The sequence below is a fragment of the Gossypium arboreum genome, chromosome 7 (assembly GCF_025698485.1).
Source record: "Gossypium arboreum isolate Shixiya-1 chromosome 7, ASM2569848v2, whole genome shotgun sequence".
NCBI lineage: Eukaryota > Viridiplantae > Streptophyta > Magnoliopsida > Malvales > Malvaceae > Gossypium > Gossypium arboreum.
Window position 1 is genome coordinate 95,662,078 of NC_069076.1, and position 19,350 is coordinate 95,681,427.

At 36.9% G+C, this 19,350-nt stretch overlaps 1 non-coding gene across 1 annotated transcript; it reads left to right on the forward strand.

Moving 5' to 3' along the window:
- Positions 1-7,771: 7,771 nt before the first annotated feature.
- On the forward strand, positions 7,772-7,878 carry LOC128295966 (small nucleolar RNA R71). Its single transcript, XR_008286514.1, has one exon. It is a non-coding gene; the product is annotated as a small nucleolar RNA R71 (small nucleolar RNA).
- The last annotated feature ends 11,472 nt before the right edge of the window (positions 7,879-19,350 follow it).

The window sequence follows — 19,350 nt, forward strand, 5'->3', positions numbered from 1 at the left end:
GGTTGTTTTAGCCGGCGAAAAATATTTTAATAAAAAATTTTCGGTCATTTGTTCCCAAGTAGTGGTTAACCCTTGTGGTAACGAGTTCAACCATTGTTTAGCCTTATTTCTCAATGAAAAAGGGAATAACTGAAGGTGAATGGCGTCATCAGAAACACCATTAATTTTAAAAGTGTCGCAAAACTCTAAGAAATTTTCCAAGTGAGCCTTGGGATCCTCATCCTGCAAACCATCAAACTAAACAAACTATTGGATCATTTGGATGGTGTTAGGTTTCAGTTCAAAATTATTTGTAGCAACAACAGGCCTAACTATGCTTGATCTAGTTCCTGTTAAAGAAGGTTTAGCATAATCATACATAGTACGTGGAGTAGGATTCTAATTAGCAGCAATCGCAGGAGGTAGCGGATTTTCTTGGTTTTCAGCCATCTCTTCGGTTGTGGTTGAAGTATCGTCCTCTTACTCTTCCTCTGTGTATCTTAAGCTTCGCCTTATTTCTCTTCGATTTCTGTAAACTGTGTGATCGATCTCACTATCAAACAGTAATGATCCCAACGGGTTTCTTCTAGTCATACATTACAAAAACTTGCCAGAAACAAATAAAAGAAAAATTAGAAAATAAAATAAAATTTTAAATGGCAAATAAAGGATTAAGAGCATCGAATTCACCAAATCTAAGGAGAAATCATCCATAAATGTGCTAAGCATGGGATAAAAGTATGTATAAATTACGGTTTATCAAATACCCCCACACTTAAGCGTTTGCTTGTCCTCAAGCAAAATCCTCAACTCACAATCAAAATAAATTCTTCTCAACCTATAATCTCTATCAATAATATCTCAAAATAAATCATAAGTAATCATACATTGAGAATTCAACTAGAAGAATAGCAAAGTTTCAAACATTCCAAGTTGAGCATTTTATCCCGAAAACATAGGTGTCCCCCCTCATTTAAGTAATCACCTTTGATCAAAATATCACAGAGTTTAACATCCTCACTAAAGATTCACTCAAATCACTCGAGGTGTTTAAGGACAACAATTAAAGCACTCAACAGTCAATATGAAAAGTTATTACCATAGGCTTGCATGAAAATAAAATCTCCACCACTATAAATTGAGATGAAACATCAATCAAAAGGTCTTTAGAGGGTTGTAACGTGGCTTTGGTTAGGGGGTGTGGTCACAAGCTAAAAGAAAAGGTTAGAATCGAGATTGAATTAAAAAATTACCTAACTAGAAAAATAACTTATCATCAATTGAATACATTTGAGCTTCTTCTCAGAATATGGAATTAATCACTTAAGCTCAAAAAATGACGAATTACTACTAATAAATATTTATGTATTGTATTTTTTTTAATTTAAGAACAAGTCAAATAACATAGACTGTCTATCAAAAATAAAACATAGCTCAGCAATTTATTCAAATCAAATCTCGAAAAAAAATAGGGATTAAATTAATTTAAGGGATTTCAACAATAATGGGTTAAGGGTTAATGTTGAGGGTAAATCAATGAATGGGTTGTTAGGCTCAAGAGGGTTCACTAAAGGTTAATTGTGAAGGTAGGCTTTTGTGGAGTGAGCGGGTTAAACCTAAGTGCCTTTATCATCTCGACATATCAAATCAAATGGTGTGGTCTTGACATGCATAATCAAGCAAGTTCTAGAATAACAATTCAATTGACGCACCCAAAGCAACAATAAAAGTGAGCGTGAAAGAAATAATAGATGCTCTTAAAGGTTCAAGATCTCACAAAAATGATGGCTTTTTGATGTTAAACCTGTGAATTTCAACTCAAGATAATACCTAAACTTGGGGGAAACAACTTAAAAAATTTTAATTCTCAAAAATCAACTTATCATGCTTGATACTCTAATGTCTTAAAGTTTAAACAATCAATGCATGAATGCCTATGTTTTAATTCAAGATATATCAATGAAAATCATAAGTTAATCAAAATTCATTCTAGTAATGATATGAGAAGATCACATGAGAATAAGACAAAATTCAGGGATTTTTCTGAACAGGATATAAATTAACCCCCCACACTTAAGATGTACATTGCCCTCAATGTACAAAGTTAGATTTACAACGATATGGATATAAGATCATAAGATAGGGAGAGAAGTGAAACTTCCTAAATAATGAATGGACTCCTTGAATTGGAGTTATGGAGAATAATAGGCCAAGGGCAATGATAAAATTGGAGGAGGATACTCTGGTGGTGGTAGAGGTTGGGTTCCACAACCATAGTGTCTAGCGAACAGGTTATCATGGTGGTCGAGCAGGACATGGCAGTCGTGGAGAACCTTTTCCAGTGGAGTTTCAAGTTCTAAAGAGATAGTAAGCTTTGGAGCTCTTAATAACTGTGATAAAATCAAGAACTCTTTAGGAAATATAAAGAAGTATAATTACTCATAAAAAAATAGCCGAATAAAAATTATAAAATCTCAAGATAAAATATTATTAAGGGGAAATAAAAGTAATTTTAAAATATAAATAAAGATAAAAATAAAATAAAAATGAAAATAAATAATAGGTGTTTATAAAGAAATTGGGGTACACGGCCGTGAGGCACGCCCGTGTGCCCTCATTTCAGCCCGTGTGTTTCGTGGTTTTCGAAATTGGGCATATTGGTGCACACGGCCATGTTGCATGGCCGTGTCATTCTTCGTTCACTTCTCCCACTCTCGTGTATGAAGGGGAACGCCCGTGTTATTTTCACAGGCTTGACCACGGTCAGTAGGCACGGGCATGTAGCACGGCCGTGTTAATTTGGCAAGATTTCCCACGGCCATGTCACACGGCCGTGGAAACTTATCAGATTCTATGTTGGGGAAACATTTTTGCTCTATTTTCACACGGTCGTATCGCACGGTCGTGTTGCCTCCCATGGTATGGGCACGGCATACGACACACTCGTGTGCCTAGCCGTGTGGTTATGGAAATCCTGTGTTCAGTGACTCAGTTAGTGAATTAAATGTTAAAAACTAAAATTTAAAGAAGTTAACACCATTAGTGCTCGGGTTGCCTCCCGAGAAGCGCTTATTTATAGTCTAAGCTCGACTCTACCTTGTGGGTATATTTAGGTAACTTTGTGGAGCCGTAGCTCCTCTTTATCATCTTTGAAATTCTCACTGTTATAAATTTTGAGACGATGTCCATTTACCTTAAAAGTGCTTTGTGATGGATGACTGACCTCTACTGTGCCATATGGAAACACATTTTGAACTATGAAAGGACCTGACTATCGTGATTTAAGCTTTCTAGGAAACAATTTGAGCCCCGAGTTGTATAATAGGACAAAATCTCCAACTTCAAATTGCCTTCGTTACTTCAAACGGGCGTCGTGGCGGCGCTTCATTGCTTCCTTGTATAGGCACGAATTTTCATATGCATTGGCTCGCCACTCATCTAACTCATTGAATGCATCAACCTGTTTTCAACTGCAAGTTTGAGGTCAAGGTTTAGAAATTTTATAGCCCTGTGTTCTAACTCAAACGGTAAATGATAACTTTTTTCTTAAACAAGTCTATAAGGGGATGTTCCTATGGGGGTCTTAAAAGCAGTTCTATAAGCCCATAAAGTATCATCCACTTTCATCGCCCAGTCCTTCCTATTTGACTCTACTATCTTTTCTAGAATACGTTTGAGCTCTCAGTTTGCTACTTCGACTTGTCCACTAGTTTGAGGATGATAAAGGGTAGCTGTTCTGTGGTGAACTCAGTATTTCTTAAGGGTCTTATCAAATTGGGCGTTACAAAAATGAGTACCTTTATCACTGATAATTGCTCTAGGGGTTCCAAATTGAGAGAAGAGTTTCTTAAGGAATCGTACTACCACTCTAGCATAATTAGTAGGTAAAGCTTGGGCTTCTACCCATTTAAATGTATAATCAACGGCTACTAATATGTATTTATTCCCAAATGAACTGAGGAATGGACCCATGAAGTTGATACCCCAAACGTCAAATATTTCACATGAGAGCATATATGTTTGAGGCATTTCATCACGTTTGGATATATTACCTGTCCTTTGACATTTGTCACAAGAAGTAACATACCTGTTGGTGTCTTTGAATAGAGTGGGCCAATAAAAACCTGATTCGAGGACTTTATGTGCGGTCTTATTTCCACCATAATGTCCTCCAGTCGGTCCTGAGTGGCAATGTTCCAAAATTTTCAATTCTTCTGTCCTTGTAACGCATCTCCTAATGATTTGATCTGCACATATACAGAACAGAAAAGGCCTTCCCAAAAGTAGTTTTTCACATCAGTGAAGAATCGCTTCTTTTGCTGATGTGTCAACCCTTTTGGGATAATGTTAGCAGCTAAGAAATTTGCAATATTTGCAAACCAAGGTACCTCAAAATCAGATATAGCAAAAAATTGATATAGCAAAAAATTGTTCTTCAGAGAATGAATCATTTATTTCAACGTCATCTGGCTCTTTGGTACTTGAGTTTTCAAGCCTGGAGGGATGGTCAGCCACGAGATTTTCAGCTCCTTTCTTATCCTTAATCTCCAAGTTAAATTCCTACAATAATAAGATTCATCAAATGAGTCAAGGTTTTGCATCAGTTTTAGTCAAAAGGTAGCGAAGAGCGGAATGGTCAGTATAAACGACAACTTTAGACAATATTAAATATGGCCTAAATTTATCGAATGCAAAAACCACAGCTAGCAGCTCTTTCTCCGTGGTGGTGTAGTTTTCTTGTGCGGGTGTCAAAGTTTTGCTAGCATAATAGATAGGTTGAAAATGTTTATCTCTTTGCTATCCCAAAACTACCCCTACTGCAAAATCACTCACATCACACATTAGTTCAAAAGGTGAATTCCAATCAGGTGAAATTATAATTGGAGCTTTAGTCAGTTTATCCTTTAAAGTATTAAATGCTTCTAAACACTCCTGATCGAAATTAAAAGGTACATCTTTGTCTAGTAATTTAGTCAAAGGCTTAGCTATTTTAGAAAAGTCTTTAATAAATCTTCTATAAAACCCAGCATGTCCTAAAAAGATTCTAATATCCTTAACCAAATTAGGGGGAGGTAGTTTTTCAATGGTTTCAATTTTAGATTTATCAACCTCAATCTCTCTACTAGAAATTTTATGTCCTAACACAATACCTTCTTGAACCATAAAGTGACATTTTTCCCAGTTAAGCACAAGGTTTATTTCCCCACATCTTATTAACACTCGTTTTAAATTTTTAAGGCAAAGATGGAAAGAGTTATCGAAAACCGAGAAATCATCCATAAATACCTCCATGACGTCTTCTACGAGTTTGTCAAAAATGGCCATCACGCAGTGCTGAAAAGTAGCAAGAGCATTACATAATCCAAAAGGCATTCTAGGATAAGCAAACGTACCGTATGGACATGTAAATGTCGTCTTTTCTTGATCTTCAGGAGCTATTGGGATTTGAAAATAGCCAGAGAGTCCGTCTAAAAAGCAGTAGTACATGTTCCCCGACAATCTTTCCAACATTTGGTCAATGAATGGACAAGGGAAGTGATCTTTTCTCGTGGCATCGTTTAGCTTCATATAATCAATGCAAACTCTCCAACCTGTGACTGTCCTTGTTGGGATTAATTCATTCTTCTTATTGGCTACCACAGTCATGCCTCCTTTCTTAGGAACAACCTGCACTAGACTTACCCAAGAACTATCAAAAATAGGATAAATAATTCCAGCATCTAGGAGTTTAATTACCTCAGCTTTAAAAACTTCCTTCATGTTGGGGTTCAGTAGTCTTTGGGCTTGCACGCATGGCTTATATTCATCTTCCATTAAAATTTTGTGGGTGCAAAAAGAAGGGCTAATACCTTTAATGTCAGAAATTTTCCAAGCTATGGCCCTTTTATGCTCTCTTAAGACTTTTAGTAATTCCTCTTTCTCTTTGGGCTACAAGTTAGACGCAATAATTACCAGTAATGTAGAGTTATTTCCAAGGAATGCAAGAGTTATTTCCAAGGAATGCATATTCCAAGGGATTCGAAAATTGTTTAAGTTCCAATTTGGGAGGTTCTTCAATAGAAGATTTTTGCTTAGGTCCATCGTTTACCTTCATACCCTCATATTCTGCTAGTCTTGGGGAGGGTTCAATGGAATTCAGTTCAGTTCCTATCTCAGAATTATCATTCCCCTCCTCTCATTGGGCAATACACAGTTCCAACGTGTCCTTATATATGATTTCCTAAAAAGAATCTTTAGTAGCATGATCAATAGAGTCAATAAAATAACATGAGTCATCCTGTTCCCTAGAAAATCTCATAGCGTCATAAATTTTAAAGATAATCTCTTCGTCACCTACTCTAAGTACTAATTTACCATCACCCACATCAATAACAACCCTAGCAGTGGCTAAAAATGGACAACTTAAGATTAAAGGCACTTCAACATCCTCATCCATGTCAAGCACAACGAAATCAATAGGGAATATGAATTTACTGACTTTTACAAGTACATTCTCTATAATTCCCCTAGGATATTTAACAGATCTATCAGCTAATTCAATACTCATCCGAGTTGGTTTAGGTTCCCCAAGACCAAGTTGTTTAAAGATTTTATATGGCATCAAATTAATGTTAGCGCCTAAATCAACTAGTGCCTTATCAAGATTCAAACTACCAATTAACTAGGGAATAGTAAAACTTCCTGGATCTTTTAGTTTGGTTGGTAGTTTATTCTGGAGTATGGCTGAGCATTCCTCATTAAGCTCCACTGTAGATAGGTCTTCAAATTTCTTTTTGTTTATTAGAAGCTCCTTTAAAATTTTGGCATATGTAGGCATCTGTGATATAGCTTCAACAAAAGGTAAGTTAATATGCAGTTGTTTGAAAAGTTTGAGAAATTTACCGAATTGTGCATCCATACGGTCTTTCTTCAAATTTGCAAGATATGGGATTGGTGGTTTATATTCCTTTGGCATTAGATTGTTTTCGGGTTTTAATTCTTCTCCTTTGTTTCTGTCAGCTTCTTGTGGTAGCTTCTTTTCAGATTCAGCTAATGCTTTCCCACTCCTTAGTGTAACTGCTTTCATATGCTCTTTTGGATTAGGTTTGGTGTTATTAGGTAGACTTCCTGGTGGTCTTTCTGAAATTAATTTAGCAAGCTGCCCTATCTGAATTTTGAGCCCTTAGATCGACGCTTGTTGATTCTTAAGTGCTATCTCGGTATTCTGAAACAAGTTTCTGACATTGAGATGAATTTTGTTAGTATCTCCTCAAGGTTCAACTTTTTCTCTTGTTGGTAAGGTGGTTGTTTGAAGCTTGGAGGTGGTGGTGGTCTCTGATTTCCTTGGCCTCCCCATGAAAAATTTGGGTGGTTCCTCCAACCTGCATTGTAAGTATTACTATAAGGATTATTTTGAGATCGAGGATTATTACCCATTTAATTTAACTGCTCGTTTTCCATGTTATGGCCATAAGGTGGGTATTCTGAATTGCTTGATCCACCTCCACTTACTTCGCACTACATTACTGGGTGAACCTGTGAAGAACCAAAAAACTCGTCAATCTTCTTATTTAATAGTTCTACCTGAGTAGAGAGCATGGTGACTGAATCAACGTTAAAAATGCTGGCTGCTTTCGTTGGCTTTGTCCTCATGACTTTCCACTGATAATTATTCAGTGACATCTCTTCTATAAATTCATAAGCATCCTCAGGTGTCTTATTATTGATAGTCCCATCAGCGACTGTGTCAACCATTTGTCTAGTTGAAAGATTCAGGCCATTGTGAAAAGTTTGAACCTGTAGCCAGAGTGGTAACCCATGGTGAGGGCACCTTCTCAACAAGTCCTTATATATGTCTCATGCATCATATACTGTTTCTCAATCCATTTGTAAAAAAGAAGAGATATCATTCCTTAATTTAGCTATTTTAGCCGACGAAAAATATTTTAGTAAAAACTTTTCGGTCATTTGTTCCCAAGTAGTGATTGACCCTCGTGGTAATGAGTTCAACCACTTTTTAGCTTTGTTCCTTAGTGAAAAGGAAAACAACCGAAGGCATATGGCATCGTCAGAAATGCCATTGATTTTAAATGTATCGCAAAAATCCAGAAAATTCACCAAGTGATTGTTTGGATCCTCATCCTGCAAACCATCAAACTGAACAAATTGTTGTATCATTTGAATCGTGTTAGGTTTCAGTTCAAAATTATTTGCAGCAATAGCAGGCCTAACTATACTTGACTCAGTTCCTGTTAAATTTGTTTTAGCATAATCATACATAGTGTGTGGAGCATGATTCTGATTTACTGGATCAGCGGCAATCACAGGAGGTAGCGGATTTTCCTGATTTTCAGTCATCTCCTCGATTGTGGTGGAAATATCGTCCTCTTGCTCTTCCTCTATGTATCTTAGGCTTCGCCTTATTTCTCTTCGATTTCTGTAAGCTATTCGATCGATCTCACTATCAAAAACTAGTGGTCTTGACGGGTTTCTTCTAGTCATACACTATAAAAACCTACCAGGAGTGAATAAACGAAAAATAAGAATAAGAAAATAAAATAAAAATTTAAATTGCAATAAAAGTAAAATGGCTAAAGTAATAAAAATTGAGTGTTCCTAATATCTTAGTTCCCCGGAAACGGTGCCAAAAACTTGATACATGATATTCGCGACAGGTTTTAAAAATTTATAATTAATCATTCTTGAAACTAACTATTATCACGATGAAGGCAAGTGTACCTATCGAACAGTAGTATAGCTTTAGCAAGACCGGATTGTCAAACCCAAAGGAATCAAGAGCACTAGTAATTACTTTCTTTTTATTATCTAGCCTTAAAATTAAGGGATTTGTTTATCTAAACTAATTAACTAAACTAAGGGTGCACAGAGAGAACTGGGGAAAAGCTATTGGGAAAAACTCGATTGATGAAGACAATACCGAAGGAAAAATCCACCTAGATTTCACTTGCTATTTGACTCTGAATCAGACAACATAAAAATCCCTAAGTTATATTATTATCTCTCTCGAAACTAATAACGTCTAACCCTAGATTGACTAATTGAAATCTCTTTCTAATTAACACCCCAGTGTTGCATTAACTCGATCTATGGACTCTCTTATTAGGTTTCACCCTAATTCGGTAAAATCGTGTCACCCTAGGCGTGCAATCAACTTTGCTTAATTACGACAAATTTACTCTTAGACAGGGACTTTTTCTCCTCTGAATAAGCGCATTAACTTGAATCAATATCCTGGGATATTAAAACAAGAATTAAAAACACATAATTAAGAACAAGTCAAATATTTATCATACAATTTAGATAATAATAACAAGATCCGTCTTAGGTTTCATTCCCCTTAGGTATTTAGGGGGTTTAGTTCATAATTATGAAAGAAAACATCTCAAAAGAATAAAGATAACAAAACATAAAGAAAACCCAAAACTTCTGAAGGAAATTAAAGGGAGATCTTTAGTCTTGACGATGAATCCGGCTTCTGAGATGGATCAATCGGCTTCCCTTGAGTAATTCCTTGCCTCCTACTCTGTAACGCCCCGATTTTTGGGCCTGGAAGTATTGGGCCTTGGTCTGGGTTCGGGTGGAAAACGACCTGAATAATTTGGATGTTATTATTATTTCGTATGTTTAGTTTAGTAATTAAATAAATTACGAAGGGTTTATGGTGTGGGAAAAAAAGGCCCAAGAGTAAATTTAATTTGAGGCAATTCCTGAATTTTAATTTTGGGAGAGAGGGTTCTGGCGATATGGCCTTTTAAAGTTGAGGTGGTAAAATAGGACACAAATAAGGCCTTGGTAAAGTGGCAAGGTGGCGCCACTAAGTTCCTAAAAAAAATGGCGTGTGGGAAGGAATTAAAGGTTTAGGGTTCAAGTTGCAAGGTAGGCATATGGTTACTTTTTAATTTTAGGCATGTGCCGGGCATGTGATCACTTAAGTGAATTTTGGCAAGGGCCTTAGGGAGGTTGGGCCGATTGTTTTAGTTGATATTAGGGTTAGGTTATTTTCTTTTTCTGTCTTGGAGAATTAGGGTTAGCTACCTGAAAGCTTTCACTACCATTCATCCTTTTTGAGTTCTCATAAAAGCCGAAAAAGCAAATTCCTTCTCCTGGGTGCCGATTTCTTCTTCCTCTCTTTTTCCACCATTTTATTTCTTCCTTTTTGCTTTTTCTTCTAGCCGAAACCTTCTAATCACCTTACTCACCTCCTCTGTCAATCCCATCTTCCACAAAACCTCCATAGCCGATTGCCATAAAAGCCGAAATCCCGAAAACTCACTTCTTGTGCCGATTTTTCCAAGCCAAAATCCTTCAGTTATTTTTGTTCTTTTTGAGCAACTTTCATCTTCTCTAAACCCTTAGTATCTGTCGGCAACATTACTTCAAAGTTATAGCCTCAAATCGTCATCTTCTTCATCACTTAAAAAGCCGAAATACCATAGATTTAGGGACTTATAGCCGAAACTTCAGATCTCCTGGATTCAAGTTCTACTATCGTTTAGAGGATAGATCTATATCAGATCTACGTAGAAATCAAATAGGAATAAGTTGTAAGTGCTCATCACCTCAGATCTAGTGTTATTTTACAATTTAGAAAAGCCGAAGTCCCTAAAATCTAGGGAGGCTGTCGATTTGGGCATAGGGCTTTAAGGGTTTTTAACCGACAATTTCTTTTGGTGATTAGCGTCTTCTAGAGGTTTGATTGAAGGCTTGGATCTTTGGAGCAACTAGACTTGGACCTAGTCATCGGTTTTCGGCAAAAAGGTAAGATTCTAAAGGCTTTAGGTGAATGGTTCGAATATGGGTAGGTGAATATTGGGATTGGTTGTTATGGGTTGTAATCTAAGAATTATGGTAATCAATTGTAAGACATCGTAAGGGATCTCAGTAGCAGTCGTCGCGAAACAGGTGTGTATCGAACACCTTCTCGTAGTTCAATTCGGCAAAAGCCGAAATGCCAAAATTCCGGCATTTCGTGGGCTTGTGAGTGTGTGAGTGCTTACAGGATGTTTAGAAATCATTAGATCTAAAATCGAAAAGTGGTAAGTTAGTCGTGTGTGAAATTTCGTGCACTTCGGTAATTGGGCCTTGATAGGCTAAAATTGGGCCCAATGGGCTTACGGGCCCATACGGGTAGTAATAAAAATATTTATAATATAAAAAAATAGGCAATAAGTATGTTCTGTTAGATTGTAGAATCAAAACTGCTTAAACCAGTAAACTGGTCATAAAACTCGAATTAAATGGGCTTAAATTGCTAATGGACACTGTAGGGCCCATTAGGGGTTTTAGGGCCCAATGGCTAAAATTGTGAAATTAAGATAAATAAATTATTGCGATGACATTTGGGCTAGTAAGGATCGTAACATTCATAAGAACCCTTAAAACTGATAAAATTACTGAAATACCTTTATAGGTGGAAAATTTACAAATTTACCCCAAGGAGCGAAATTACTAATATACCCCTAGGGTTAAGGTTGACCTGAATGCATGTTTGACTATTACTATTTATTGCATGCCATGTTATTATTATCTGATGCATAGGACTGGGTTATTAACGGAAGAAGTACTAAAAGTGGCTTGACCACGTACTGGAGGTTTTGCCTCAACTTACTGATATCTGACGACAATCTGCCAAAATCTGGAGTCTTGGGTGGGTGGGTTGAGCTATTCCCCACATGGAGTGTAGGGCTGGTACGGGTGGAGTGTAGCGGTTGGTTATAGGCTGGGTTGGGCTTGCATAGACAAATATGTCTGTTCTGTTCAGGAATGGGCCTATGGGCCATATTGTTATCTGAAAAGGGGCTCAGGCCCAGTTTACTGTATTTTGAAAAGGGCTTCAGCCTAGTACCCACTGTTATCTGAATAGGGCTTAGGCCCAATGGGCTTGAGCTGACTTGGGCTTTGGATGGGTTTTCCATACACACTGAGTTTTCCAAACTCACCCTCTTTCTCTTCCATCCTTACAGGTGAGCCCTAGTTGGTGGACTTGGAGCTGGGTGGGATTCAGAGTGGCCACGAAGATTAAATTTCTGGTTTTTAAATAAGTTTCAGTTAGCTTCCTTTTAAATTTCGCATTTATTTTTTATCTTTTCTATTTTGGTTAAAGTTGTAATAAGGCCGCTCTATTATTTTTATTTTGGGTTTTTAAATTGGTTAGCTCTAGGGCACGTTTTATAAAAGTTACTTATTTTCAAAATATCACGATAACCGAGCAAAGCTTCCACAACGTAAATGTTTTCAAAGGAAATAAATATTTTAAATAGACTTAAACTTAATTTGTTGTTCGTGGACAAGTAATAAGCTTAAAGTGTGGCAATGGATGTGTGCATGTCTAGGATTGGATCATGGAAGAGCTAGGTACTTAAGCAGCCTAATTGACTCACCTCCTCTTTTCTTGAATCCTACCTAGTGCGCAGCTTCCATTCACTTTAATTTAAAATGAAAATGTTCTTTAAACACTAAGAAAGATTTTAGATAAAACATGACTTCTCTAATAACGCTTCAATGTGACACGCCAAATTCGGTCGTAACATCTAGGTCGGGTTTGGGGTGTTACATACTCCGTGTGTCCCCTTCTAGATGCCTCCTCAGGTGTTTAAATAGGCTTCAGAATGCCTAAGAGCCCTCAAAAGTGGCCTTTTCCGAATAGGACTATACTTGGGCTCGACAGGGACACGCCCGTGTACGATTGCTTCATACCGTGGTGAAGGCTGCTAAATAGGCACGGGCGTGTAGTCTACCCATGTAAGTCGTGCTTCGATCTTACCCAATGGACACGACCGTGTGGCTTACCCGTGTGCAGAAGTCTAGGCCATGTTGATTTCCCATGTGGGTCTATTTTCTCCGTTTTTGGCCTGTTTCTCACTCTTTTTACTCTCCTATGCTCACCTAAGTATAAAACATGAAATTAAAGGATTAGGAGCATCAAATTCACCAAATCAAAGTAGAAATCATCCATAAATGTGCTAAGCATGGGATAAAAATATGTATAAATTACAGTTTATCAAAGTTCTTTGACATCGATTATAGGATTGAGGAATCCAAGTAAAAATCCAAAACCACTTTTCTGGTGGGATTTTCGGGGACAAAATTCCATAAAGGGGGGAGAAATATAACATCCCGATTTTGGGCTTAGTCGGAACAGTGGTTTCGAGACCACAAATTTGATGAGGAAAATTTCATTTTTATTATGTTTTTATGGTCTACGATTTTACGTAATGATTTCGTGAAAATTTCGTTCGAAAATTTTGACGTTTGGGCACTCAATTTAGTAAAAAGGACTAAATTGTAAAAAGTGTAAAAGTTGAGTTCTACATGTTAGAGGTGTCTAATTATCATTTAATTTTACATGGGGTGTCCTTAAATGGTAATTAAACCATTGTATAACTTGTTGGACAAAAATGGCCTTGGTTGTGTAAAATTTGAAAGAATAGTAAAAAGGGCATTTTGGTCATTTAGGGTAAAATGAATTAAAAGACAAATTTTAAACCCCAAACGTGTCCCTTTCTTCTTGCTTCAGCAGAATGTACCAAGAGTAGCCATGGTTAGCATTTGCCCCAGCTTCCAAGCTTAATTGTAAGTGATTCTGAGCTCCGTTTTTAATGTTCTATGTATTTTTGAAATCCTGGTAACATGATTTACTCATTTCTACCATTATTTTGAGCTAGGGTTTAGTTTTATAATTTACCCATGAGTGACATGCTTTTATTTTGATGTTTAATGGTAGGAAATGAGTGTTGGGTGTTAAATAAACGACTTTTACTAAGCGGTTTTCGATGAAAACATCTGAAATGACCGTTTTGTAAAAGTTGTAAAATTGATCATAAAAGGGTGATTTAGTGGGAACTGGAGGCTGCCATAGTTATGAAAATGATTTAGATAGACTTAAAATGTAAGGAAATTGAATAAAAATCATTTTACGAGCATTGAGGAAAAAGTACAAATATGTGAAAGTTTAGGGGTCAGAATGCAAATTTATAAAAATATGATTTTTAGACCCATATGAATAATTTTACTAATTATTAGGCTAAATGTGATATTATAGATCAAGGAAATTAAAATTTGGGCTTAAATCGGGAAAATACAAGGTTATAGACTAAAATGGTAAATTGCCATTTCTGGATAAGAGGTAAGTTCGCATGATTTAATAAGCCTATTATTCATGTTATTATTGTTATACATGAAATATATCTTGTTATAATTTTATTGAATTTCATGTTAATAGAAATTTGATGGAATATGATATTTAAAAGAAATGAGCGGCTACCGTGTAAATGAGGTCCTGCATATGTTGCAGTAAAGGTTGTCTTGAAAGGGTAATCTTTTGATCTCATTATGAAAAGGAAATGTACACTTTCTTTGTACCATGTGAAAAGGGATAGCTTCGACTATCGAATGTGAAAAGGGATAGCTTCAACTATCGAATGTAAAAAGGTTAGGTATACTTTGTGTATACCACATGAAAAGGTTATGTACACTTTGTGTGTACACTTGAAAAGGAAAGGTATACTTTGTGTATACCATATGAAAATGAAAGGTATTGTGTATACCATATGAAAATGAAAGGTATACTTTGTGTGTACCACTCAGAAAGAAACATACACCTCGAGTGTACAATTGGAAAAGAAAAGATCCATCAGAAATTCAATAATTCAGTGGTAATGGCATACATAGTGATATAAAGAAAAATGGTATGATAAACTCATCTATACTTAGTTGATACTAGTATGATGCATATGATTGTCCTGTTTGCATGAGTAGTTGTGCTAAGAGATAGCACATGTACGTACTCAAAACTCATGAGTACATGTTTGACATGTGAAATGAAATGGACTTGTGAAAAGACTGCAAATGAATGAGTGATATTTATAAGAATAATTTCTATGACAAACTTGTGATAGTTATCATTATGTTGCACTAAGACAGATTAGGACAATAGTAGTGGTCTAACTTTGAAAATCCACTAAAAATAGTGGAAATTGATTTAGAGGCTGAATAAAATATGGAATTAAATCTTAATGAGTCTAGTTTCAGACAATGAAACGGTGTAAGAAAAATAATTTTTTATTATGAGATATTTGAATTCTTGTGAGACAGAGTCAGAATGAGTTCGAAATCCCCTGTTCTGAATTGGGAAAATCACTAGAAATTTTACAAAAATAATTATGAGTTTAAAATCATATGAATAAAATCATTAATGAGTCTACTTTCTGGAGAAAGGGACAGGAACATTATCCGAGTCTCATACTATGGGATAAATAAATTTTAGTGAAGAAAGGTCAAAGTTGTCAAATAGTGAAACAGTGGAGAATTTAAATACTAAACTATACATATTGGCTAGACCAAAAATTTTGAAAATTTTATGGTAGGAAGGGATATGATTCTAGTTTCTGGGAAAATTAACAGAACTTGATTTGGTGTCTTGTAACTCCAGATATAAATAATGTAATGACTGTGACTCGAGAAAATAGCTTAGCTGGAATTTGAATAAATAGAAAGAATTTGAAAATAACATGTTATCACATTGTTTATTATTTGCATGTGAGCTTAATAAGCGTAAAGCTTACTCAATCCTTTCCATTACTTTTAGTTTTGTCAGGTCAGCTCGAGGTTAGAGATCGTCGAAGGCAGCACCAGACTATCGAGCCATTACCTTTGGAGTATTAACATGCGTAAGTTAAATGTTTTCAAGTGAGTGGCATGTATAGGGACTTAGTTTTTCTATGATGAATATTATTGTGAATAGAAAAATGTATTGGCTTATAATGACTTATTGCTTATAGCCATGAGATGTGGCTTATACTGATTTTGGCTTGTAAGCTTTTCTATCCATGATATGTGTTATTGTCTTGTGATTGTACTCGTTCACTATGTATGAGAAGTATATGATATAAGTGATTAATAAGATGACAAGGTCAAATGTATGTGTGTACATGTGAAAATGACAAAAAGGCTTGGAAATTAGCCTAAGTTTTGACCACACGGGTAGAGACACGGCCGTGTGTCTCAACCGTGTGGAGGACACAGCCTCTCGCCACGAGCGTGTGCCTTGGTAGTGTGTCCTTAAATGGTTGCTGATGTCACAAACAGTGAGTTACACAGGCTGAGGACACGAGCGTGTCCCAAGCCACACAGACGTGTGTGGGCCCAATCCACACAGGCGTGTAACTTTCTAAAGCAAGAAAATTAGTTAAGTTGCCCAAAGATTTTCAAAGTTCTTGGTTTAGTCCCGAACCGCCTCAATGTATGTTATAGGTTTCGAAGGCCTATATAAGGGACGATGTTCGAGATGTTTTAATTTTTGGCAAAAATTTTGTGGCCCAGTTTTGCATGTTGTGAATGTTTAAGTCTGGTAACGCCTTGAACCCTGCCCCGGCATTGGATACGGATGAAGGGTGTTACATTGTTTATTTGTAATAAAGTCTCTCAACTTGAGCAACTAAGAAGGTTAACCAATTTATTACTTGAACTAGGAAAACATTATTTGATAATATTTAAAATGAGATATACCAAATATCAATTGTGCTAATGCAACTAAGATATGTTCAGAATGTGACGCTAAAAATAAAGAGGTGCAGAAAAAGGTAATGGGAAATGTAGGAATCCCCTTATAATGGATGGACAAGATACTTTCTAAAAAATGATTGAGCCAAATTATTCTTTTCATTGCCATTAGAGAAAGTCTTGTGAAAACGAAAATGAATTGGCAAGAAGGTGAAGAGAAAAAAAGCTTAAAATTAGATTATAAACTAATTAGTTCCTCTTCTCTTTCCTTTTTCCAAATGAATTTGCAAATGGAGATTGTGCTAGAAGCCCTATCCTTTTTAAAGGTATTAGTATCTCTTCATGGTGACTCACATGTTTTGGATGGTTTTGGTTTCTAGGGTCTATACCTCTCCATATGTGAACAAATTCAGTTGTTATTCTATTATTTTGTTGTTAACCTTCCCACCAATGTGGAATATGACTTCAACATAACCTGAACTCCTTGAAGTACAAATTATCATGCATGATTGTTTCTTTTCCTTTTACGAATAAAATGTACCAAACATGTGGTAATCATTGAGGTTCAGATCATAAAATGATTCGAATCTTACTTTAGTATAACCAAGAAACTTGTAGGAATATTATTGTCGTAGGAATCGACATAATAGATTAGTGCAATCAAGAACAAAATGACAATGGAATTTAACAAAATCCAAAAAATCTATCATGCTACTAAATATTTGAATCCAAACGAGAGATAGAAACTAGATAATAATAATAGTCATGATAGAATAAACCTAAGCATGAGCATAACAAAATAAGAAGACTAGAACAATAATAGAGCCAAAAAGTTAATGTAGCAGGAGCAATACTGCAAAGTCAACACTAAAACATACTAAAGAGAAAAACATTAAAAAGAATAACTAAGAATAATACTAATAGTCAGGAGTGAAACAAATAATAATAATCAAAATAAAAATAAAGATAAAGAAATAAAATAAAATAAAATAGGGAAAAAGGGAAACCGACGGTGATGGTGGTGGTCGGAGGGTCACGTAATAGTGGAGCGTATGGGAATGATGGGGGCAGCATGAAGGTCGACACGCGGGAGTGTGGGATCTGACGAGGGTGAAAGGAAAGGAAAAATAAAGAAGGGAATGGGGTGTTTGGTGGTCGGGTGGGAAGAAAATAGGTGAAAACGAAGGGAGAGGATGAGAAGGAAACTGAGGGACGTGAAGGGGGTGCAAGTATGAGGACTGGTAAGGGAAGAGGGAGGGGGTAGCGTCTGTTGGGGTCGGCTAGTGGGGCGTGTGGGTGGGTGGGCAGCGTAGGCGGTTTCAAAAGGAGAAGGGGAAAGAAGGAAATTAAAAGGAAAAAGACTATGTTTGGCGTGGTCGGTGGCGACGAAAGGTGGCTAGAGTAGGGGAAAATTTTCGAACCGACGGCTAGGGTTAAGTAGGTGAATTTTTTGAGGAAGATGAAAAGTAAAAATCTTAGGGTTTTGAGGTTAAATGGGTGACACAATCGTTTAAGGGCCCGTGTTGGGCCATACGGCCATGTCACACGCCCTTGTGGTTCTTCCTAGCCCATGTGCGATTCAAAAGTACTAGCCAAATCTTTACACGGCCTTGGACTTGCCTGTGTGTCTAGGCCCTGTGGCGCACACGACCGTGTTGCATGGCTGTGTGCAGCTCCCTTCGCTTCTCCCACACGCCTATGAGACTCGGCCATGTCTCACACACGGCAGTCTACCTTTCCCGTGTAACTCTCTGAATTTTTTTAAAATTGAAAAATTAGCTTCAGGTTTCACACGACCTACGACAAGCCCGTGTCTCTGTCAATTTTTGAAAAATTAAGTCCCAATATCCATACGGCCAAGGGCACACCTGTGTGTCTAGGCCGTGTGGGTCACACAGTCGTGTCGCCAGGCCGTGTAACTCACTGTCAATTTCCTTAAAATTTTAAAACTAAGTTCCAGGATCCACACGGCCGAGGATACACCCATGTGTCTAGGCCGTGTTGATCACACGACTGAGGACACGCCCATGTGTCCCGGTCGTGTGGGTTACGTGGCCATGTCGCCAGGCCGTGTAACTCACTGTTGAACCCCTTATAGTACATACGGCCTGGGACACGCCCGTGTGCCCAGGCCGTGTGGGTTAAAAAACCTACAGTTTATTTATTTAATTAATTTTTTTAAAAATAGCATGAAATGAAAATAAGAGAATTAGCAATGTAAAAACTCGGGTTGCCTCCCGAGAAGTGCTTATTTAAAGTTTAAGCTAGACTTACCTTGTGCGCACAATTACGAAGGTTCATGGAGCTAAATCTCCTCTCTATCTTTTCTAAAATCCTCACCACTATAAAGTTTAAGTCGATGACTGTTTACCTTGAATGTGCCATATCCTAGATGAGTTACCTTTATCGTACCATATGCGAAAACGGTTTGTACTATGAATGGACCTGACCATCTTGATTTTAGCTTTCTGGGAAACAAGTTGAGCTTTGAATTATATAAAAGGACGATCTCTAGCTGTGAATTGTTTAGGCTGCTTCAAACGAGCATCATGGCGTCGCTTTGTCGCTTCTTTATATAATCTCCAGTTCTCGTAAGCATTGGCTAGCATAGTCAATTCTATTATCAAAATAAGGTTTAAGTTGAGTACTATTTACCTTAAATGTGTCAAATTCAGAATGAGGTACCTCGACTGTACCATATGGGAAGACATTCAGTACCGTAAATGGGTTGGATCCATTATCATCAAGCTCTGAAGGGGCAATTTGTGGGTCTATTTTGTCTAGCAGTACCTTGTCACCAACTTTAAATTGGTTGCTCATGCGTTCATCATGGCGTCTCTTTGGCTCTTCTTCCTGCTTTCTTGGTTTCTT